Source organism: Ovis aries, chromosome 22, assembly GCF_016772045.2.
Source record: "Ovis aries strain OAR_USU_Benz2616 breed Rambouillet chromosome 22, ARS-UI_Ramb_v3.0, whole genome shotgun sequence".
Classification (NCBI taxonomy): Eukaryota; Metazoa; Chordata; class Mammalia; order Artiodactyla; family Bovidae; genus Ovis; species Ovis aries.
This window is the reverse complement of record NC_056075.1, coordinates 9811341-9836864: the sequence shown is the minus strand read 5'-3', so window position 1 is coordinate 9836864 and position 25524 is coordinate 9811341. Positions and strand designations below refer to the sequence as shown.

General features: G+C 38.3%; 1 protein-coding gene and 1 non-coding gene across 7 annotated transcripts in view; one reads left to right on the top strand and one right to left on the bottom strand.

The window, feature by feature from the left end:
* RNLS (renalase, FAD dependent amine oxidase) overlaps nucleotides 1–25524 on the top strand; it is a 363618-nt gene that overhangs the window by 141874 nt on the left and 196220 nt on the right. The gene's annotated exons all lie outside the window — the stretch shown is intronic.
* TRNAG-UCC (transfer RNA glycine (anticodon UCC)) lies at nucleotides 16768–16840 on the bottom strand. Its single transcript has one exon. It is a non-coding gene; the product is annotated as a tRNA-Gly (tRNA).

The window sequence follows — 25524 nt, the reverse complement described above, 5'->3', positions numbered from 1 at the left end:
AAAAAAGTCTGACACTGTTTCCACTGTTTCCCCAAAGTACATTACTAAAAGTGAAAAAGAAGAAATTTTTCCTTGCTTTGTCAATTCAGAAATCATCATGATATAACTCATTTGATCCAGCAAAAAGATAATACTGAAATGTTTATATTTATCTATTCGGACTTTATTTTTTGGGGGTCTCAAAGAGTCGGACATGACTGAGCGACTGAACTGAACTGAACTGATACCACATCATTATTTACAAAAAGAAATAGTGATTTTCTTTCTCTTAACTCAAAATCCCATAAAAGAGGTTATTTCTGCCAATTTACAATTTGAAGAATTGTCTTCCTTGGATCATGTATGCTAATGATTCCCTCCCAAGCATCCATACCTCCTTCCTTCTTCCAAACAGAATCTGAATATATTCAGGTATCCACCCCTCCCCCAAGCAGCCCAGGAGACTGAAGGGAAGCTAAATACTTCCCAGGATCCAGAGACAGTCTTAAATTTCTAAGCTAGGCAGGATCAGACTCTATTGTAATGACTATAGTAAATCTAGTTAGTTGGTCATGTGATCTAGATTCAGAACACAGGGAAGGCTTTTCATTGCATAGTTGGGGCAGGGGTTTTCTTTCTCATGCTGGACATGAATAATGAAGTACTCAGTTCTCATTGCTAGCAGCAGATATCCAATGAAGAGGACAGGAACCAGCGTTAGGAACAAGACAACACCAAAGATTATAGGGGAGAGGGATAAAAGAAATTTAGCCCAGGGGGACATGGTATGGCTTTTGAATTAGCCAAACATGAAATCTTTTCTCCTTGTGGGCTTCCCATTATACGAGATAATTGATTTCCATATTATTTAAGTGAATGGGGCTTTACTTTCTCTGGATCTTAAACAGTAACTCATGATTAACATTTTATATTCATGTCTGGGCAGACCCTGCAAATAATTGAAATCCAAGTCTGTCTGGGTGCTTTAATTGGAGGAGGACCAACCACAGATTATCTCTTCTCCCAGTCTGACACCAGACCTGCAATCTTGGCCTTTAATGACTGCTTTAGGCTAAAGCACTGTGTATCCATGGAGGTGGTGGTTAGGATGCCAACAGTACTGACATCTTAAACTGCATGGTCGAATGGAATCAAAGTTTTATTAGAAAGTAGAGTTTGGGAGTGAGAATTGGGAAGACTTCCAGCAGTGTCCAGCACAGTCTATTATCCTGGTATGTTGAGTAAACTTTGAATGAGATCTCCCCCCAAGACATAAGCCTTGAATGAAATAATTGCAACAGTTCTTATTATACTATCTTGATTCTAAAATAAATTACTTTAAATCATAAATTTTTCTGGTTTTAAGAAATATTGCTAACACAAAAATTAGCCCAATCATTTATGAGGCTTTAAACACAATCTTTTATAGATTTCCCTTTTGCATGCCAATGTTAATGAATGGTTGGCATTGCTGGAGAACTGAGAGGCAGGTAGGCAAGAAGATGCCTGTGCCTGTCTCTTCTCTTCAGGCCAATCGATGCTTTTTTAGATGCTCACAGATTGAAAGCCAATAGTCTTATTAGTTTCCCACAAAAAGTCTGCCTTGTTACAAAAACATAAAACTCAAATACATTAGTTTTATAGTTAGTATTTTCTCAGGTAGGGCGTATCATGCAATTTTCACTCTTGTTCATGAAGTTGTTTAGTGTTGTAAATTATACATTAGCCTCCAAACTGCTGTAAGCATCACCTCTATTATTTGTGTGCTTTATCAATAAATTATGCCATTTCAATAATATGTAAATTTCTATCAACATTTTTGGTCTTGCAATTACAAACCTCAAACTTGTATAAATAATATATGGAAATGGAGATGGTATCTGCAAACTGATTTTATTGTTAGACATTTAATGGTAATGAGATATAATATTTAGTTAAATGAGTTCTTTCTAAAACGTCTAGAAATGGGTGTCCTGCGTATCTGTCTTAAAAATAAAGATATTTATTTAGGTATTGGGGTAAATGATAGAATTCTGAGGTACAAAGACCAGCTTGAAGCCTAAAGGAATGTTTTAAACAAGTAACTCTCAAAAGGCACTCAGGGGTTTACCTGCATTAGGGATTCGTAAATTCATATATTAGTCTATAGCCTGGCAACATGTCTCACGAGAAAACTGAAAATCACTTTGATGCCAGTATTCACATTAGGTGACCTTGTCCAACTCTTTATGACCCCATGGACTGTAGCCTTCCAGGCTCCTCTATCCGTTGGACTCTTCAGGCAAGAATACTGGAGTGGGTTGCCATGACCTCCTCCAGGGCATCTTCTCAACCCAGGGATTGAACCCAAGTCTCTTCCATCTCCTGCATTGGCAGGTGGGGTCTTTAGCACTAGAGCCATCTGGGGAGCCTCTTATTAGGTGATAGAAGCTTTAATTGATTAAGAAATTGTGAGTATCTCTGACAATCTTGATGAAAATAAAATGTAAAACCTTCTTAATCTGTGGAGTTGCTATAGTACATACTCCCGAAATGTTCGTTCTAATTCAAAACCATCCTGGGAGACCCATTTGGTCTAAGGTTATCTCTGATCCAAAGGACCCATAGGATGTTTTGGTGGGCAGGGCATAGGGTGCCATGAGGTGAGCCTAATGCTGGCTTTCTATGTGGCCTCTGACCAGCGTGGGGCCTCCATCTGGAGGAGGGCACGGCAACCCACTCCAGTGCCACGATGGGCCCCTGGTACCATCACACTTTTGAACCCAGAATGAATCTACAACATCAGCCCCATAGTTGCTTGTCCCTAAACATCAGGTCAGGAATTTCTCTTTATGTTCCCCTTTCCTTCTTGTCCTCACATCTAGCTTCCTACTTTCCCTCACCTAAACTAGCTACTGAATGTCATCACCCTGCCCCTAGGTCCTAGAGTCCTATTTCCTGGCTCCTTTCCACCTCTACTTCCTCTTATTGTCATCAGCTCTTAGAATATTAGACGTGGGACCTTGCAGAGAATGTATTTTAGTGATAATATAATAACAATGATAAAATTAGTAACTAAGAACTGGGTAGTTTGGTTATAACAACTATAATAGTAATACAGTTTCTATAGAGTGTAGCCTTCCTATGTGGTAGCCACTGAACTAGGCAATCTTACCTGTTTTCTCTTGTTTAATCTTCTAAGAGCAGTCACTCTTACTATCCCCACTCTGTACCTTTTTATTCATCTCCTTTTGCACTGAAGCTGTGTCCTTTCTGCTTTCCACCTGCCTATGGAGACACTTTTTGTGTTTTCTGGAAGTTTTTAATTCCACATTCTTTAACTATTTCATTTTTTATAACTGTCTTATTTTTATGATGCTGTTATCCTCTAGATTCTCTTTTGGAATGTTATTTTTATTTAAATATTAAAATATTCTACTAGACTTATTGATTGTTTCCTTATGTACTTTTGAGGGGTATTATTTGTTGACCTTTGTTCATATTTTTCATGTTGTTTTTGCTTCAGCCCAAATATTTCCTAATTTGATTCTTATTTGTATTTTCACTTTGTGTTTGAAAATCTTTGGGCGAGAGGGTTGAGGGAAGAAGATACAGGTTCTCATTATAGGTACTCTTAAAGAAGGGAAAAGGAGAAATATAAGTTCGTTGTAGTGTGCTGGGATCTCTCTTTCTGGGCTTGGGGGTGCCTTGCCCCTCCTAGAAGTCTCTGGTTCTTCTTGATCATGGCTGTCTTCCAAGTACCAGGGCCCTTTCTCACCGTTTCAGCAAATGGAGGAATTGAAGTAGGGGAGTAACAAGACTGCTGATGAGAATTTAGTTTCCCGATTACTCACACAGACATGCCTCTTCTCCTTGTATGTCTCTAAGCACTGAGTGCATCTTTCTAACTGTTCTTATCTTCAGAGCGTGCTTTGCTGCTCGTATCTTGGGGCATAGTTTCCTCCTATCTTAATGTCCTATTTCTAACTTTCAGGAATGCTTCAAAATCTCTAGCTTTTTGATAGCACAAGTCCTTATTTCCCAATGCTACATGGTTTTATCATTCTTTTTAAAAATACCTTTCCTGTCATTTCATAGGACTTTTTTTTTAATACAAGACAGTGTGATTCCTGGATTCTTCTTTTTTTTTTTATCTAGATTCTTTCTATCTACCGTCTCAAACCAATATTTACTCCCATTTTGCAGATAAAATATAATTAGCTTAAAGAATGTGCACAAAAATCTCAGATCCTATCTATTCTGATCAAGTCCTCTGATGCCAGAGCCTGTGTTCCCAATCAATATGAACTCTGATTTTCATTATAGGCTTTCAGTTTATGTGTGATTGCATTCAATGGTTTAGCCCACAGAGTATAGCCTGTAAGGTTTTGTGACTGTTGTCTTCAGTTGACTGATGAGTAGTCAGATTCGGAAATGTTGACTACCCCAGGAACTCACAGCTAATAGTGGCATGTAGAAAATATTCTACATGTGCAGCAGATAATACTTGGTACGTAATTGGAGCTCAGGATGCAAAGAAAAACTTTATGCCCCTGCACTCTATGACCTCACAGAATAGAACCTGGCGCAAAACCCAACTTTCATAATTCTCAACCTTTTAGGCACCTTTATACTAAGCCTTACTACTTGCATTTCCTTGGTCCTGTTCAAAGTCATCTTGTTAACACACATACACAGCCACACACACACCCTTACTTTATTGGAGATTACAAATGGCAAATGGCAATGCCTGACCTTTTTTGATATGACTACATTCAATAATGCATTGCTGTTTTATGCAAGTATATATCAAAGAATTAGCCCTTAAGGTTTGCAAAAGATTTCCAATATGGTCTCAATGCTCCAAAAGTTTTGCATCTTTGTTTTAAGGCAGTTCTGCAATGTGCTTAGAAATGAAAGAGAGAAAGCAAGCTTTGTCAAAGAGAAAACATTGACAAATCAGAAGTTTACTGAAGAATCTAATCAACTGGGGAGTCTAGCAGACCATGCTGATTAGTGCTAGTAGATACTTCAAATAACACAAGCTTCTCTTAAGAAGCCACTTCTAAGAGGCCATCATTGTCAACTGGAGCAAAAATGGTGAGCCTGTAATGAAACAGTTATAAACACTGCATTCAGTCAGTCAGTCAGTTCAGTCGCTCAGTCATATCTGACTCTTCATGGCCCCATCGCAAAACACTGCATTACACTGTTTTGATTTGGGTACTGTCACCTAGATCATTGTACTCAGGGTGGGAGGGTACGAAAATGGAAAGCATTAAGTATCAACAATGAGTGGCATCACTCAAGAGAAATTCCACTGCCCTGCTGAATAAAGAGGTTTGATCTAAGTCCTCACTTACCCCTTCATTAATTATTGTTCTTAATGATAACTAATAATAGCAATACCATATGAATATCTGGATTCTAAGAAGGAATTTTATCTTCTTCATTACATCCCTACTGCTATACTTCTGTTTTGCTCTAATACAAAAAAAGGAAGTAAATAATAGAAACAATGCTTTACATTTGGTGGTGGTGGTGTTGTTAGTCGCCCAGTCGTGTCCGACTCTTCACGACCCCATGGACTGCAGCACTCCAGGCTTCCCTGTCCCTCACTGTCTCCCAGAGTTTGCACAAGTTCGTGTCCATTGAATCGGTGATGCCATTCAACCATCTCATCCTCTGTCACCCTCTTCTCCTTCTGCCTTCAGTCTATCCCAGCATCAGGGGAAGAGTGGAGGACAACTACTAATAACTCCAGAAAGAATGACATGGCAGGGCCAAGTGGAAACTTTACATTTGCTATTGTTTAATTAATCATAGTTGTTTCAAAGTTTCCTCTTTCAATTCTCTCCAAAACATTGTAAAATAAGCATTATTTAGATTATAGCTAAAATATGATATGTAGATATTAAAATAAGGAAATATTCTGAGAAATTAAGTAATCTATCCTGTATAGCACAAGCAGAGATTAAGTGGTGCTGAAAGGAACACTCATACGGCGGTTGTCTGTCTCCAAATGTCCATGTTTCTGCCACACCAATTGCTTCTTTAGCAATACTTAGAAGAACAAGTCCAGACCACGGGGGTTTTCTATACTAGTTTCCATTTCTCAGATGGAGACATTCACATTGTAAATACATGGGTCTTAGGATCCTCTGACCAGCATAGGGTCCTGGAATTTCTCAGTTCTGCCCCCAGCTGTGTTCAACAGAAAATTACAAAGGCATATAAAATTGAATCTAGTGTTTCTCCTGTATTACTGAAATAACAATTTCATTTCTGTGACCACACCACTATATTAACATAACTTTTAAGTTCATTTTCAGTGTCAGGTATTAATATTTTGTCTGGATAAGCACAATTTCCAATACTCAGAACTTATCGAGAAATTCAGCATGGCATCACTAAGAGCAACATATTATTTAAAAAGAAGAATTTTCAGCTTGTTCCAAAATCTCACTTCGGCTCTGTACTGGCTATGGTGAATTTGGTTTAAAAGCAGTAAAGTGTATTCTGGCATTTTGACTCCATTTTAAAGATTATGAATTGCAGGCATTCATTTTAGCTTGATCTTTTCAGCCCATTCATTTCAGTACCTCTTAAAAAAAAAAAAAGACAAAACACATAACCACAGACTTTTTAAAGGGTTTCAGATTTATATACTCCTTGGTATTTGAATGGAAAACTTTTGACTTTAAAAAATGCATTACAGCCCCTAAAATAACCAAACCAAGAGTTATAGTCCATAATCCAACAATAGAAATGAAACAGGAATCATAAAAAAAAAAATGCATTTAATCCAAAAGAAAAGAGAGAAAATAAGACAAAGAACAAATGGGAAAAACAAAAAACAAATAGCAAGTGATAGACCTAAATCAAACCATGTCAATTATGACATTAAATATAAATGGTTTAAATGCCTTAATTAAAAGCAGAGATTGTTATATTGAATTTAAAAAATCAAGGCACAACTATATGCTGCCAAAAAGTAATATACTTTAAATATTATATGTATATATAAAGTAAAAAGGATCAAAACTAAATACTATGCTAACATTAATCAAAAGAAAAACAAGCTGAATGGCTATATTAACAGTAGATTTCAGAGCAAAAAATATTAACAGGAAAAAGAAGGTCATTTCATAACAATAAAGGAGTAAGTTCACAAAGACAAAAGAGTCCTAAATGCACATGTATCTAATGAGTTTCTAAATACATAGGGAGAAAACAAACTTGATAGAGCTGCAGGGAGAAATGGTGATATCCACAGTAATTGTTAGAGATATTGATGCTCCTTTGTCAATAATGTATGGAAAAAGAAATTAAAACATCAGTGATATAGTACCCTTGAATAATGCTTGTTAATCGACTTTATCTGCTTAACTTACAGAACACTCCACTGAACAGCAGCAAAATGCATTCTTTTCACAAGCACATGGAAAATTTATTGAAATAGACCCCATCCTGAGCCATTAAAATATTTTTAGTAAATTTGAAAGTATTCAAGTAATTCAAAGTATGTTCTCTGACTACTATGGTGGAATTAAATTAAAATCAGTAACAGAACTATTTCTGAAAAATCTCCAAATATTTGGAAAACTGCATAGCACAAATCTGAATAGTTCATGGATCAAGGGAAAAATCAAAAGGGAAATTATAAAGTATGAATGTGAAAATACAATACACAACTGAATGAGTGTGAAAACATAATACATCAGAATGTGTGAAGTACTACTAAAACAGTGTTTAGGAGGAAATTTATAGCAGTAAGTTGGTAGAGAATAAAGGTCTTTAGAGGTCTAAAATTAGTGACCTCAGCTTCTACTTTAAGAAGCTAGAAAACAAACAGCAAATAAAGCCAATGCTAGCAGAAGAGAGTCGGAAACAACTTAGTGACTGAATAAGCAGAAGAAAGGAAATAATAAAGATCAAAGTAGAAACTGATGAAATGGGAAACAAAGACAATGAGAAATCAATTAAACCAAAGTTGGTTCAGTGCAAAGATAAAGAAAAATTAGTAAATCTTTAGCCAGATTGGTCATGAAAACAGGAAAGACACAAATTACCAATATCAGTGATTAGAGTGATACTGTCAGTACAGATTCTACAGATATTAAAAGGATAATAAAGAGATATTATGAACAGCTATACCTATAAAGGTGACAACCTAGATGAAATGGACAAATTTCTTGAAAGAAACAAACTACCAAAGCTCACTCAAAAAGAAATAGAAAACCTGTATAAACCTAGATCTACTAAAAATTTTTGAGTTAATAGTTGAAAACCTTCTCACAAAGAAAACCCCAGGCCCACTACAGTTTCACTGGAGAAATTCTACTAAACAATAAGAAATAAGTAGAAATCCAATGTAGTTCTTTCAAAAAATTGAAGTAGATGAAAGAGTTTCTAACTCATTCTGAGACCAGCATTATTACCCCAGTGACAAAACCACACAAAGACATTACAAGAAAACTACAGACCATTAGTACTATGAACAAAGAAACAAAAATTCTGAACAAAATGATAGCAAAGGGAATCAACTCTAATAAATGGATCATGACCAAATGGGTATTATCTCATGAAGGCAGGGTTGGTTTAACTTGCAAAAAATCAATGCAATTCACCATGTTAATAAACTTCTGAAAAATCTATGATCAGTTCAATGGGTGCAAAAAAAATTTTTTTAACAATGTGCTTGGAAAATTCAGTATTCATTCTTAATAGAAACTCTTGGCTTATCAGCAATAGGAAGAAAACTTCCTCAATCTGATAATGGTGTCTACGAAAAACCTACAACCAGTTTTTTACTTCATAATAAAAGACCAAATGACTGTTGTCATCACTTTTATTCAGCATTATAGTCAGGGTTTAGCCAGTGCAATTAGATAAGAAAAAGAAATATGAAGTATAAAGATTTGAAAGGAAGGTAAAAACTGCCTTTATTCACAGATAACATAATCTAGATAGAAAATATAAAATTTACAAAAGCAGAAAGCGAGTAAGAGAGTTTATTAGCAAGACTGCAGACTACAGATCCATATGCAAAAATTAATTGTATTTATGCTAGCAGCAAGCAATCAGTTTTTTTAGAAAATTAAATAATACATGTACAGTAGCATTTTTAAAAAGAAAATACTTTGAGATACATCTGACAAATGATATGCAAGACCCATAAACTGAAAACTATAAGTCATTTCTGACAGACATAAAGATTGAAGTAAATAAAGAGGTGTCTTTTTCATTGATTGGAAAACTTGATGCTTTTCCCATATTGATTGATAGATTTAATGTCCAAATCAAATTTCCTAGGATTTGTGGTGGAAACGGACAAACTGATTCTGAAATTCATGTGTAAATGCAACGGTAGAATAATGAAAACAACTTGGGAAAAGAATGAAGTTGAAGAGCTAATATTACATGATTTCAAGACTATCATAAAACCACAGTAACCAAACCAGTGTGACATAGGCATGAAAATCAAAAGCTTGTCAACAAAACTAAATAGAAAAAGGTCCACATATATATAGACAATTGATTTTTGACAAGGATTCAAAAGCACTTCGGGTGGAGAAAAGATCATCTTTTCAACAAGTTGTGCTGGATCTGTTGGATGTCTATACACTAAGAAGAAAAAAACTCTGATCTGTATCTCAAAATATATAAAAGAGTAACTCAAAGTGGATTATAGAACTACATATAAAACCTAAAATTATTTACAATAATTAAAAGAAAATATAAGGAAAATATCTGTGGCCTGAAATTGTTGTGCCCAGCTCTTTGAGACCCCATGGACTGCAGCACTCCAGGCTTCCCTGTCCTTCACCATCTCCCAGAGCTTGCTCAAACTCATGTCCATTGAGTCAATGATGCCATCCAACCATCTCATCCTCTGTCATCCCCTTCTCCTCCTGCCTTCAATCTTTCCAAATATCAGGGTCTTTTCTAATGAGTTGGCTCTTTACATCAGGTGGCCAAAGTATTGGCGCTTTAGCTTCAGCATCAGTCCTTCCAAAGAATATTCAGGACTGATTTCCTTTAGGATGGACAGGTTTGATCTCCTTACTGTCCAAGGGACTCTCAAGAGTCTTCTCCACCACCACAGTTCAAAAGCATCAATTCTTTAGCATTTACCCTTCTTTATGGTGCAACTCTCACATCCATACGTGACTACTGGAAAAACCATAGCTTTGACAAGATTAACCTTTGTTGGCAAAGTCATGCCTCTGCTTTTTAATACATTGTCTAGGTTTGTCATAGCTTTTCTTCCTAGGAGCAAGCATCTTTTAATTTCATGGCTACAGTCACCATTTGCAGTGATTTTGGAGCCCAAGAAAATAGAGTCTGTCACTGTTTCCATTGTTTCCCCATCTATTTGCTATGAAGTGATGGGCCCAGATACCATGATCTTCGTTATTTGAATGTTGAGTTTTAAGCCAGCTTTTTTACTCTCCTCTTTTACTTTCATCAAGAGGCTCTTTAGTTCCTCTTCACTTTCTGTCATAAGGATGGTGTCATCTGCATATCTGAGGTTATTGATATTTCTCCCAGCAATGTTGATTCCAGCTGTGCTTCATCCAGCCCACCATTTCATGTGATGTACTCTGCATATAAGTTAAATAAGCAGGGTAACAATATACAGCCTTGATGTACTCCTTTCCCAGTTTGGAACCAGTCCATTGTTCCATGTCTAGTTCTACCTGTTGCTTCTTGACCTGCCTGCAGGTTTCTCAGGAGGCAGGTAAGATGGTCTGATATAAAAATTTTCCACAGTTTGTTGTGGTCCACATAGTCAAAGGCTTTGGCATAGTCATTGAAGCAGAAGTAGATGTTTTTCTGGAATTCTCTTGCTTTTTCTATGATCTGGTGGATATTGGCCATTTGATCTCTGGTTCCTCTGCCTTTCTAAATCCAGCTTGAACATCTGAAAGTTCTTGATTCACATACTGTTGAAGCCTGGCTTGGAGAATTTTGAGCATTACTTTGCTAGCATGTGAAAAATGAGTGCAATTATGTGGTAGTTTGAACATTCTTTGGCATTGCCCTTCTTTGAGATTGGAATGAAAACTGACCTTTTCCAGTCCTGTGGCCACTGCTGTGTTTTCCAAATTTGCTGGCATATTGAGTGCAGCACTTTCACAGCATCATCTTTTAGGATTTGAAATAGCTCAGCCGGAATTCCATCACCTCCACTAGCTTTGTTCAAAGTGATGCTTCCTAAGGCCCTCTTGACTTCACATTCCAAGATGTCCGGCTCTAGGTGAGTGATCACACCATGGTGGTTATCTAGGTCATTAAGATCTTTTTTATATAGTTCTTCTGTGTATTCTTGCCACCTCTTCTTAATATCTTCTGCTTCTGTTAGGTCTGTACCATTTCTGTCCTGTATCGTGCCCATATTTGCATGAAATGTTCTTTGCCTGAAATTGGGCCAAGATTTCTTAGATATGGGCTTCCCTGGTGGTTCAGACAATAAAGAACCTGCCTGCAATGTAGGAGACCCAGGTTCAATACTTGGGTCGGAAAGATCCCTGAAGAAGGGAATAATCACTCCATTATTCTTGCCTGGAGAATCCCATGGACAGAGGATTCTGGCAGACTACTGTCCATGGGTTCCCAGAGAGTCAAACATGATTGAACGATTAATGCAATTATTTAAATGTAAGCATAATCCATAAAAAGAACGAATTAGTGAATAGGACTTGAGCTCAGCAAATGACCCTAACCACCCTTTTCCTTCCTAGTCCTTACAAGACAGATCAACTTGAACTCAAGATTCATTCAATATTCTTGTTTAGGAAACTGAAACTTGACTTATATTGCCTGAATCGTTTTTGTTTGAAACATAGCAGGCATGCCTAACTTTTGTATAGCATTGTTAAAGTTACAGATGGATTTTCTATATATCATCTAATTATATAGCAACTTTTATAAAAAAAAAAAAAGGATACTCTTATTATGCACCTCTTACACATGACTAAACTGAGACTCAAAGATTCAATTACTTACCCAAGGTTCCATTGCTAGAAAGTAGCAGGGCCAGACTCTAACAAGTTCCTTGATCTTGGAATCTGTTTGTTGTTGAAAAACTGTCTCATTTCGCCTCTCTATACAGAATGGGAAGTTGGTCTATGATTTTTTAAAAAGAGCCAGTTCTTGCTAAAACAGAAGACTAATGACATCATCAGCTCTCTCAAGACACCAGGATATTACGTAGTGAACTAGATATCTGTCCTTTATTCTTTATTTCAAGCCTATCATGGCTGCCATCCATGTTTGTAAGTGTGGCGAATGAGAAAAGATGCATGACCTACTGCCCTTTCTATTTTGTATAGAAATAAATTTACCTTAGCCTTTAATGACACTTTGCCACTCTATATTCATATTGCCGTAAATTAGTGTAATTCCCAAAGTGACTACCAAATGCCCACGGTGTAACCTCTTCACCCAGTAGGATCTGACCCAATATTCCTCTGATGTTGTCTAAATAGATGACTCACTTCAGGGAGCCTCCCTTTGAATTCAGTGCTCTTGGCATTTGCCCCAGTTCTGTAATAGCCACATACCCCAGGGGTAAAGTAATGAATCTCTGGCAATCTGGCTGTCCCCTTTATTTCTCTTTCACATTTGTTTACACATCTGTGACTGTCCTCTGAGAATGGTACAAAGTGTAAAGGATAATATCCACCCACTATCCTCTCTAAGGGTCAAAACCACTTGAGTGGTCTTCTCAGTCTCATTCAGATTATTCTTCAACTGTGCTTCTAGACATCATTAAGCCATTTGAAAGCTGAAGCAGAGTATTATTAACAGTTTCACATTTAGATCAGTATACTTATTGCAAAAGGCAATATTTGAGAAATGTACATAGATAGAAAGTGAGCCTTTCATATTATGTGTGTGCGTGTATGTGTGTGCATGCTCACACGTGCACACCCAGTCATGTCTGACTCTTTGCAACCTTTTGGAAGTGGGAACACATTTTATAAAGCTATCCAAAGAAATGCAAAAACATATTTTCTTATTAGTAATAGTCCTAGTCCTTTCCCTTGAAAAACAAATTTAGTATCATACTTGTATGGCACCTGGAGAAACAAGTGGAGCAAGAGGTTGGAAAATTATGATTGGAAGTAAAATACTTGACTTCAAGTGCCCCATATACATGTTTTGTCCAGCTCAAGCAAAGGTTTTTGTTCTTTTTCATTTGCATTATTTCTGCCTATAAACCTCTCTTCTTTTCCTATTGTTGAGGATGTTTTTAATCTTTATAACAATTCTTGCAGAAGCAAAGAGTTGGTTTCTTTTCTCTTCTAGTACAGGCCAACATAGTTAAAGAGAGAAAGAGAGAGAGCTAGGTCTGTCTACCTTGCCTCTGCCACTTGTTAATGGTTTGATTTACTTAACCACACCGAAGTTCAAGTGTTTCGTATATAAAAGTAGATCACAATACACAGGTCATTGTTAGAACCAAATGAGTCACTGTAAAATATGTAAAATAACAGACATATAGAAGACGTCTAATAAGCATCATTTTTAACTTTCCCCTTATTAAATTTAAGAAGATGACTAATTTCTCTCTGTTCTATACCTTTGTTGATGTACATATCTTTATTTGGATCAAACAGTAAATAAATTCTTATTTGGCCATCAGAAATTTAACAGAAATAGTGTAACCTCCAAATCCTGTACTTCTGATGATTATGGTTCTCTACTTTGGAATCTGAAGGAAGATGTGATTCTCAGTTCTGTTTCTGTACCTTTTAACTTAAGATGTGTCACGTAGATAAAATTTCTCATTTTAAGAGAAAGAATAGTTCATAAATAAATATTTAAATATTGGTTATTGGAAAGAGATCCACAGTTTTCCACACTTTTGGTAGACAGGAATGGATTGTCCCTAATGGTTCCCAGATAGTTTTTCTGGTTCCAAAATGCCATGAAGAGCCAGCTACCTTGTCAAAGAAATACAGCTTTATCCCCACAGTGCCATTCCCTAACTCCACTCCAGTCTAGCAGAACTTTTGGATCCTAATAGATTAGTGGAAGAAAGGCAAACCCACGGAGAAGGCAATGGCACCCCACTCCAGTACTCTTGCCTGGAAAATCCCATGGACAGAGGAGCCTGGTGGGTTGCCGTCTATGGGGTAGCACAGAGTCGGACATGACTGAACGACTTCACTTTCACTTTCCACTTTCATGCATTGGAGAAGGAAATGGCAACCCACTCCAGTGTTCTTGCCTGGAGATTCCCAGGGACGGGGGAGCCTCATGGGCTGCCGTCTATGGGGTCACACAGAGTCGGACACGACTGAAGCGACTTGGCAGCAGCAGCAGCAGCAGTGATGGTAAAGATTTGTCAGACACATCTAAATTCCAGCACTTGCTGACTGTGTAGGTTGTGATAAAGACCAAACAAACTTCTTTCTTTCTAATAGGAGTCTCTTCAATTTTTTCTGTTGGTGGTAGAGTAAAATGGGAATAATAATGGTACCTGTGTGGAGTACCAGGTACATACAGATAGATGGTCAGTCAGTATTCAATACCATTATTATTTATCTAAAAGAGACCATTCCCTCTTTACATTTCATTCTACTACAGTCTTCTGCCAGCTTCCTTGGTGGCTCAGAAGGTAAAGATTCTGCCCGTAATGCAGGAGACCTGGGTTCAATCCCTGAGTCGGGAAGATGCTCTGGAGAAGGAAATAGCAACCCACTCCAGTTTTCTTACCTGGAAAATCCCATGGATGGAGAAGCCTAGGGGGCTGTAGTCAGTGGGGTCTCAAAGAGCTGGGCACAGCTGAGCGACTAACACTTTCACAGTCTTATAAAATGGAAAAATACAAAAACAGAACAAAAATGTGGATTCTCATATCAGTTCATTCCACCCATTCTAAGTTTCCTCAGATTTAAATGGTCTTTATTTGACATCTTTCTGAAGACCCCCCTTCCCCTGTACCACCATTGTTTGAACCCTAGCTCCTTCTCTTCCTGACTTTGTGCTTGGGGCACAAATACTTGTCTGAGATATTGTGATAATTGTGTTAATATATGTGAAACACCTAGAAGAGTGCCGGAAAAGTACTGTAATGTGTATTCTATAAGCTGTAACTATGATTAGAAATAACAAAATGTATTCATTTTTTTCTCTTCTGAAAGCACCTGTTTATTTTGGGGTCCTGACCTTCTATTGTGATTATTTTCCCCCCGATCTCCTTTTTTTTTTCTTTTTTCCCAATACTAAAAGAAGAAGGGCAAAGTATTATCTACTTACAGCATATCAGTCCCATGTATTGTCAATACGGTTGTCCTGTGTTGCAGTACTGAAGGGACTCATTATTATACATGAGCCCCTCCCTCCCTCGACTTCTTCATTATTCTCATGAGGGTTCATTAAAGCAGGGCTTTTGTGAAAGACCAAAGGTACTCCAATTTTGACATGGCTATGACTTTCAAACTGGATTGTAATTCACAAGTATTTCTCTGTATTCCACATTAAACTGTCATCTTCTTGAGGTCAAAGGACCATACCCTAACTTTATTGTATCTCTAGCACCTAATGCATACGCAGGAAGGCTCCGCAGACTGCTGCATAACTGAATGAGTGAATGGAGTCATATTTGAAGTATAGTACACTGGCTTTCTGTTCAGCAACAGAGTAAACCTCCAAGTAAGTTTTGAGATAATCCTGAAACTTTTAAATTTGGGGGGAAACTCTCGTGCATTCTATCTGGGGACTTTCTGCCTCTCTAGCACCACCATTCCTGCCATAGTTCATTGTCTATGCCCCCAACATAATTCATCTTTTCCTGTCTCAGTGCCTTTGCTCTCACTGCCCTTTCTTTTTGGAATGCCTTTGTCTGCTTGTCCACCTATCTGAATCTCAACTCACATCTCGCGTAAACATTTCCTTCTCTATTCTGTGTGTGTGTCATTTCACCTTCTCCTGACCTACAACTACAGCTGTTGTCTAAACCAATAGCTGTCACTTAGTATGTACTGTTGAGTGTTTTTAGTTATAATTTTCCATGAAAAATACTTAACCAGATTTTAAATCCCTTGAAAGCAGTGACCTTACACTTTTATGCCTAGCACTGCACCTCCCCCATGGTGCAATAACAATAATAATTGTTACTAGGGTGACTTGGTCTATACCATCTTAAACAAATAGCAATGAAAAATAAAACTAAACACAACACAATGAAAACATAGTTTATGGGTGAATAGGGAGATTCTGTGTGCTGAAACACATCAGGACAAAGATCTAAGTTGCAGGTAGGGTTTCGGCTTCATTCATTCCTTTTGATTCTATGCTTTATTTTTATTTTTATTTTTTGATTCATGCTTTAGGTCAAGGGTAGTGGGATAACAGCATTTAACTTTAAGTCTAGTTGCATATGCTAACAAATAAAAACTCTACTGCAGAATTGTTTATTTTACAATGAAACATTTCAAAACAAAACATGAGACAACTAATGCCTCTCTGCCATCTGTTCTGAAGAAGTGTGGGGAAGGTGTAGACGGGGGTGAAGTGTTATGTGCAGAGTTCCCGCCTCCTCTTCATACCTTTCAGGAACATGGTGCTAATGACTGTGGCGCGGATATTACCCAGATTTACCGTGTGGCAATGTATTTGAGCATCCTGATTATCACAATATATGGAGCTACCAAATCCAAAGCAGTGTAAAGTATTGTAAATGAGCAGGATGCTGGACGGTCATATAAGTTCTTGTTCATATTTTATTTTATTATTTTTAAGTATTTATTTATTTGGCTGTGCTGGGTTTTCATTGCAGCATGTGGGATCTAGTTCCTTGTCCAGGGATCAAACCTGGGTCCCCTGCATTGGAAGTGCAGAGTCTTAACCCCTGGACCACCAGGGAAGTCCAATTGTTTATATTTTAAATCCTGATAAGTGAGTCTCAAATGAAGATGAAGGGAAAAGCATTACCAACCATTGCTCCAAGTCTCAGAGCAGCCACAACGACAGCTGATCTCGTGACAAGGACCAAGGTTGTCTTTGACACTAAGCACTTCTTCTGCCTCAGTGGCCAAGAGCATCTGGTGCCATGCATTTTCCTTACTCTGCATTTATGCATTAAATTTGTTTATATCTATTCATTGTCTGAATGTTACCACCTGGGTAATGTGTCAGCATTGTATGGAACTAGATCAGCAGCTTCCTTCATTCATCACCTTATTAACATTTGCCTTTGATTATATATCCTCCGAGGAAAGAATAATGTCCCGTTTGTTTTAGGATCTGACAGAACACTTTATGACTGGTGTGGGCTGCCCCAAATCATCAGCTAGGCATGAAGCCATCTCCTCCAATGAGCCTCTACCTCAGTTCAATTTGGCACACTGCCTTTCTTGTGGCCTGCATCTGACAGACTCACTGCTCATGCGTTTCCATGAAACTAATTTAACACTACCTAGACCTTTCTTCTATTCACTAGTATCGAGCTCTCTTTCTTCCCATTCCTGGATTATTTCTTTTATTCCTGTGATAAACTTCCAGTTTTTATTTTTCCTTCTTCTTCTCACTATTGTCAGTCTTCCAGGAGCATCAGAGAAAATTGACATTTTGCCCAATTTGGAGACTTCTATCTCCATTGTCCATCCATTCATCCATTCATTCAGCTCTCCATCAACTTACTATAGATTGCTTTGTTGTGTGTCAAGCACGATTACATGTATTGGGTGAATGAGACTAGGTTCTTGCGCTCACAGACCTTCAATTCCATTGGAGGGGATCAGAAAGTGAACAAATAGACAAACACATACGTGCCAGGTGGCAAGTTACGGCTTGAAATAAAAGAGGGTAAAGGAGAAGATGGGTGGGCAAAGCAGGAGGAAGGGTGTTAAGGCAAGACCTTGCATGACAGATGAGAAAACAGACACAGGTGGGATAGGTAATTGGCCTGAGGTCACACATTTAGTGAATGGTCAAGCCAGATTCAAAACCAGGCCATCTGGCTTAAGAGCCCATACTCTTTGCCATGGTACCAAGCCGTGCTCTTGATCCTGCATTGTCCTATAATGGATAACTGAGAGTATTTCCAGGGGAAGGCTCCATACCTGCTGTGTGCAGCACTGTAATCGCAGCAGTTCACAATACAGGAACCCAAGGACTTGAGGAGAATGTGCAATATGAATGCACTGCCCAACTGACTGAAAACTGACTGAGCAACAAATAACGTTTAACAGGAAAATACCAAGATTGCCAGTGCAGTCAATTCAATTCCTTTCACTCTAGCAGTAGGCTTTGTCACCATTTACATAGAAGTCTCAGTTTGAAATTGTTATATCCGACTTAAATCTATTACAATTAAAAGCCATGCTAATTTCAGGAGACTCTTAAATCCATAGTCTCAGCATCACATGCCTTATTCAATAAAGCAACTCTCTCAATCAATGTTTCTTCAGATGTGGTAAATACTAAGTAATTAACGTTAACAAAGTCAGTCTTTGTCCATTTCCAAGAAATTAGTTTCTAAAGCAGTGTTAAGAGCGCTGCTTGCACCACATGTCTATTAATAATATTTCTGGGTCCAAATAACTAGAGCATGTCCTTATGACATAGGAGATCTGGAAAACGCTGACAGGTTGCTTGTTAGCTTATGTGTAGGGTTAATGTGCGCTCAAGGCAAGTCTGATCATGCCACCTTCTTACAACTTAGGGTCATCAGAAAAAAAAAGAAATTAGATTTCCATAAAACGGTCTAGAAGTATGAAAAGAATAAAATGTCTTACCTTAGAATTGATATTCAGTCATTCTGGATTTATTACCAAAGCTCCTGGCATTTTGAAAAGTAGTCCCTTTATAAAAATCTATCCATTTGGGAAACCAGCCATGACGGAAGAAAACAGAACTGATTCTTTTATTTGCCTTTTTTATCTTATTTTTTGTTGGATTTCTATCAAGTGTTTCACTTAAGGAAAGATGAATTATGAAATATGAACACTTTCAAATCAAACATCAGCTATATGTCCTGCCATTTAGTCACAATTAGTAAACAGAACACCCTGATGAAGCTTAAATTAGTTAATCCTCAGAATTTCCGGATATCTGGAAGAAAGTATAGGGAAACAGCACACTTCCACAGCAGATGTTCCATTAAAGGAAATCCAGGCCATCAGAAAACTGCATTTCCAAATCCTTGAAAGAAATACTGAAAGGCCGTATATATTTTTAGTGATTTGCTAGGTGCCATAGATTGGTTTTGAAATGGTAACTGTCTGAAGTAAAATTATGTACCTCTTGGAAACTACTTTTTTCTTCTAGGCTTCTAATTCATATGCCCCATCCTTCAACATAAGACAGTTTTAAAATCATGAGTGCATTGAATAAGGCAGTGTTAGCAGGAAGCAAGATTAGATACAGGGAATATGTACGTGCATGCCAAGTCGCTTCAGTCATGTTCGACTCTTTGCAGTACTATGAACTGTAGCCCACCAGGCTCCTCTGTCCATGGGATCTTGCAGGCAAGAATACTGGAGTGGGTTGCCTTGCTCTCCTCCAGGGGATCTTCCCAACCCAGGGATCAAACATACATCTCTCATGTCAGCTATATCTGTACACATATCTCCTCCTCTTCAGCCTCCATCCTACCACCCCATTCTACTCTCTAGGTCACTACAGAGCAGCAAGCCGAGCTCCCTGTGCCGTGCAGCAGTGTCTCACCAGCTTTCCCTTTCGCACGTGGCTGTGTATAAATGTCGCTGCTACTCTCCCGATTCGGTCCACGCTCACCTTCAGCCCCTGTGTCCACATGTCCACCGTCTGTGTCAGTCTCTATTCCTGCCCTGCCAATAGCTTCATCAGTACCATTTTCCTAGATTCCATATATATGTGTTCATATATACTGTTTTTCAGAGATCTTGGTTAGTCTCATGTGTAATGGGAGCAAAGGAGTATACATATAGTATCAGATGCAATATGGATTAGAATGGAGAGCGATTGGAAGCAGAGGTTCTAATTAGGAGACTACTTCATAACTCCAAATGTGTGTGGCCAGCACAGTGTCAGGAGATGGCAGTAAATACGGACAACTTTGCCGACTAAGGTCCGTCTAGTCAAGACTATGGTTTTTGTGTGGTCATGTATGGATGTGAGAGTTGGACTGTGAAGAAGGCTGAGCGCTGAAGAATTGATGCTTTTGAAGTGTGGTGTTGGAGAAGACTCTTGAGAGTCCCTTGGACTGCAAGGAGATCCAACCAGTCCATTCTAGATGGCTGGATGGCATCACGGACTCGATGGACATGAGTCTGAGTGAACTCCGGGAGACGGTGATGGACAGGGAGGCCTGGTGTGCTGCGATTCATGGGGTCGCAAAGAGTCGGACACGACTGAGTGACTGAACTGAACTGAACTGATGGACAACTTTTTGAAGATGTAGGGACTGTCTGGAGAGTGAATGAGAAGCAAGACTGTGTTACAATAACTTATTGTTAACACTTATGTAGTGTTTGTACATAAGTGTTAACACTTATGTAGAAGTCGTTTGGATCCTTAATCACTGTTTGCTAGCTTGATTAAAGGCTTTCTTTTTCTTCCAGGAGTAAATAAGAGTAGCTTCTTTTTGTTCTAAGTGAGTAGGCCTTTTCACAGAAAGGACAGAATGTACAAAATCACAAGATTTGGGTAAAATATCATCGGCAATATTAATAATGCTTCCTGTCCATTTGAAACCCAGAAAAGGGAGTATCCTTAGAGGAAAAATGTTCAGTTCTCTCTCCAGGCTAATAATATTGGCTCTGTATCTGTAAGTGCCTACTGTATAGGGCCTCCACCAGGGTCTTAGTAGACATTATCTCATTTAATTCTCCCCAAAATCCAGTGAGATAGGTTTAAATCACCTTTCTACAACTAATAAAATAGTGACCAAATGAAGGTAAAATCACATCTCTAACTAGGACCAAGCCAGGACTTTCCCAGACTAAATCTGATGCTCCTTCTATTACATGGCATGTGTGCAACTGAACAGAATCTCAAGGAAGGGTAAGACACTTTTTAAATTTAGAAAATGGGGAAATTTAATTTTTTTTCCAAAAGGCGTCTGAACATTTTAATAGGCTTTCCCCCCCCACCTTCTGACTGTTGCTACATGTTTAAAAAGGCAAAAGAACAAGAAGGAACAGGAATTAAAGCTGGAAAATAAAGCTAGTGACTTGACCCCCATCTTATTTTCCTCTGTCTGTCTCACCTCTCGCCCTACATGAAGAGGTCAGAGAGAGTTCTAGACATACAGTGGAGTCCTCAGGTCTTGAGAGTGAGCAACCCCACCACAAAGCAGTTGCATGCATCCTCAGGCAATAGCCATATGACTCATCTCTGAAGCAGAATTCTGTCAGTTCTGCGCTTAGAGCTTTTAGAAGCAGCAGCTTGCTCTGGAGGAAGAGCTGGGAGACCTCCTTGAAATGTCATTTGCATACCAAAGGCACTGTGTTTACTTAGATAGCTTGTTTGTGGGGGGTGGGGGGCTCAAGTCCCACTCGGAGCCACATTCACCCTGCAGCAGACTTTGGCAAACAATCTAAGGAACTGTCAGGCTTGCACGGGGTCCTGAGGAATCTGGGCCTCCCTAGCCCTGACACTGTTCCTCGAGGTCAGCCAATGGGGTATTTGAGCAACTCTGCTTAATCTGGGACTCAGCCATCCATGATAAGCAAGAGAGCAGGAGAGAGGTAAGCCCACCAGCCTCTTAAAGTCATTTAGAAAATTGCTTTTAAGAGAATGTCCATTGTGTATATGTACCACAGCTTTCTTATCCATTCATCTACTCAGCCGTTAAAAAGAATTCATTTGAATCAGTTCTGTTGAGATGGATGAAACTGGAGCCGATTATACAGAGTGAAGTAAGCCAGAAAGAAAAACACCAATACAGTATACTAACACATATATATGGAATTTAGGAAGATGGCAATGACGACCCTGTATGCAAGACAGGGAAAGAGACACAGATGTGTATAACGGACTTTTGGACTCAGAGGGAGAGGGAGAGGGTGGGATGATTTGGGAGAATGCCATTCTAACATGTATACTATCATGTGAATTGAATCGCCAGTCTATGTCTGACGCAGGATGCAGCATGCTTGGGGCTGGTGCATGGGGATGACCCAGAAAGATGTTATGGGGAGGGAGGAGGGAGGGGGGTTCATGTTTGGGAATGCATGTAAGAATTAAAGATTTTAAAATTTAAAAAAATAAAATAAAAAAAAAAAAAAAAGAGAATGTCCATAGTGTGCTTAAGAATACAGACCTTTCCATAAAGCTCCTTCTCTGGATCTAATAGATTATCTACCTCAGTGTTTCACTCCTAAAGTTCTCCAGCACATTTATAAAGACTCCTTAGCCCAGAAATATAAATACAGTATATAGTTTATGTTTTGGTATATACACATATGCCTGAGAGTGGTCAATAAGAACTATTAGATGGAGATATTTCACCAACTTTATATCTTGGTTAATCGAACTGCTTGATCAAGTCCGTGAAAATCCTGCTAATGGAAACCGAATACGGAGAGAGCAATGTGTGATTCTTGGGTTTCCCTGGTGGCTCAGTGGTAAAGAGTCTGCCTTCATTGCAGGAGATGCAGGAGACCCAGGTTCGATCCCTGGATCAGGAAGATTTTCTTGAAGAGGGCATGGAAACCCACTCCAGTATTCTTGCCTAGAGAATACATGGATGGAGAAGGCTGGTGGGCTAGAGTCCATAGGGTCGCAGAGGTTGGATACGACTGAAGTAACATAGCATGTATACGTGTTTGATTCTTACCTTGAATGAGAGTCTTTTGAGTCCTTCACTCAGGAGATTCAAGTTAGATTTTATAAACCTTTGATGAAACAAACACCATCATTTTAGATGGCCTAAGTTGAGGACACACTGCTAGTTTCAGTAATGGCTTAATGAAATAAGTGTGCACAGACATGGCACAGTATGATAAAATAACCGGGCATGCTTTCTAAATCCCCCCAAACTATTATCTAACTTCTGAGGGGGGAGGGAGTCTGCCCCATATAGCATGCAGAACTTCCCCAACCAGGGATCAAACCCATGTACCCTGCAGCTGAAGCATAGAGTCTTAACCCTTAGACCACTGGGGAAGTCTTAATGTACCCTAATTTTTGTGTTATATTATAGTGAGCAGAGATCAGTGTTAGAGTTGGATTCAGTTCTCAAACGTGCCACACACCAACTGAGTGGCCAGGCAAGTCATTTTACCTCTGAATCTTTATTTCCTCAACTGTAAAACAGGATTAATTATGCATACCTACCAGGGTTATTGCCAGAAGAAAATGAGGTAACTTTTGAAAGCATCTAGCATGTAGGAGAAATTCTGATGAATAAAAGAAATTCTGATGAAACATTAGCTTCATCAAGACAAAAAGATGGCTACCTACCTCTGCATCTCTAGCAAGGAATTTTTAAAAAATTTATTGTTTCCATTCTGAATTTACTGGTTGATTGCTGACCCTTGGCTTCATTTTATATGGATATTTTTGTGTATTTTTAAAATCCATGGATGTCCACGTCAGATCACTAACTCCAAAGAGGAAAGTGTGAGTAATTATACAACACGTGCATATAAAGTGAGTCAGAGATGTCAATACTGTCACATAAAACTGTATTCATTCTCTTCCTCTTAAAAAGAATTCATTTACAATACATAAAATTATGTGGGTAACAGAAAAAACAAAATCAGAGAGATTCCAGAGAAAATAACCTACTGAGGTCCTAAGCTTGAAATTTCATGAGGTGAAAATGAAGACCGTTTCTAATGGGCTTTCTTTTTTCCTATTCTCCAGGGTAGATATTGAAGTTATGGCTGAGGTCCTCAGCATTGTCATAGTCATGTAGACATTTAAAGGACTACAGCTCATATTTTAGGAGCTGCCCTTTAAGTCACCTCAAGAAACAAGAGAATCATTTTATTCAGTACTGTTGGCACTTTGACCTTTTGGGGAAACATGCTGTATTATGTTTCACGCTGTTACGCTATTTGTTAATTTGCCTGTCATATTAACATAATAGACTATTTACAGCTGTTCTAATGTAAAGTTTTACTAATAATAATTCACCATAAATGTGGACTCTAGTCATTTCAAAAAGAACTAGCTCATTAATCAAAGGCTTTTAAATCTAAATTCCGACTTAAATATGGTATTTTATACCAAGATTTTCCGCTTATAGAAACCATAGAAGAAGAAACACTTATTTAAAAGGTTTGGGAAATATCTTCTCAAATCACACGTTCAAATCCAAGGTTTAGACTATTAAACATTACTGCATTCTTTAGACCCTGCTGTTTTAAAGTCTTTGGAAATTTTAAAACACATACAGTCTTGATTCAAAAAGTACAACTTCCCCCAGAAGAATTCAGTAGAAAATAAAAATAACCTAGCTGAGCGCCTACTCCCCTCTCTAAACATATCATAAAGCCTAGGAAGGGCCAGATTCTCATCCTATATAATTCTGTGAGAATTCCCACAGGGAAATTTGTGAAAGAATTCAGAAACCTCCCTTGCGGAAATTCTCATAGAGCTATATAGGGTGAGAATATGGTTTATAAACAATAAACATAAAATTCTTTAAGTTGTGATCTTTGCCCTCAATTAAGCCCCAGATGTTAACTGGGATAAAATCATCTTGGAGCTCCAATACACTGTTTCCTGGGTTCCTAAGTATTCAGTCAGTCATTCAGCAACTATATTGCCAAATGGAGACATAAAGATATTTGTTAAATGAGCCCATTGGTTTTTTTTAATCCTGTTTTCAATAAGGTAGAAGCTAGGACACATAGGACAAATCACAGTTTAGGCAGAAGAGGATTATTATTATAGTTTGCATATGTAGGTTTCTTTACATTACAAAAATGGTGTAGACGTTTAAACATTTGAAACATACAGGTAGGTATAAAGTTAAAAACTAAAGTTCTCAAAAAATTTTAATAGACCTTGCCAATTTAACATAATTTTCATGTTTCTCTTCTAAGAGCAAAGAGAAAAAATGAGGTCAGGTTATCAGGTGGCGACTGAATAATTTTGAAACCTTCACCTACTTAGAGTTCATGTTTTCTCTAAGAGAAAGAGAGTGGGAGTTTTCAATGCGCCTCAGTTCATAAGGTAGAGCTGTTGTGACGCGAACACAGAAACAAAAGGCAAGATCGGGGTTATGGATGGTGAGAAACAGGCTTTGCCATGCTGACCATGGTCAGAACACTGAAGGTCTAAGGAGAGGAGGCAGGAGGAGTCCCACTGATTAGATTTACGGAAGAGTGCGGAAGTCAGGTCAGAGAGAGGAGGGGAAAGCTTGGAGGGCCAGAACTGCTGCCATTGAAACCTTATTAATGTATCATCTTCTTCCACCTCTTCTTGACATTCAGACTAACCAATTCATGTGCATTCTCGTCTGGGAGCAAGAACAGATGACCTTTATGGAGAACACTGGGCTAACACTGAGTGCTTACTATATGCCAGATTCTCCTCTAAGGTTTTGTATAAGTACATCTCATTTAACCCTAATGAAATTACAGCAACTCAATGAGATAAAGGCTACCATTA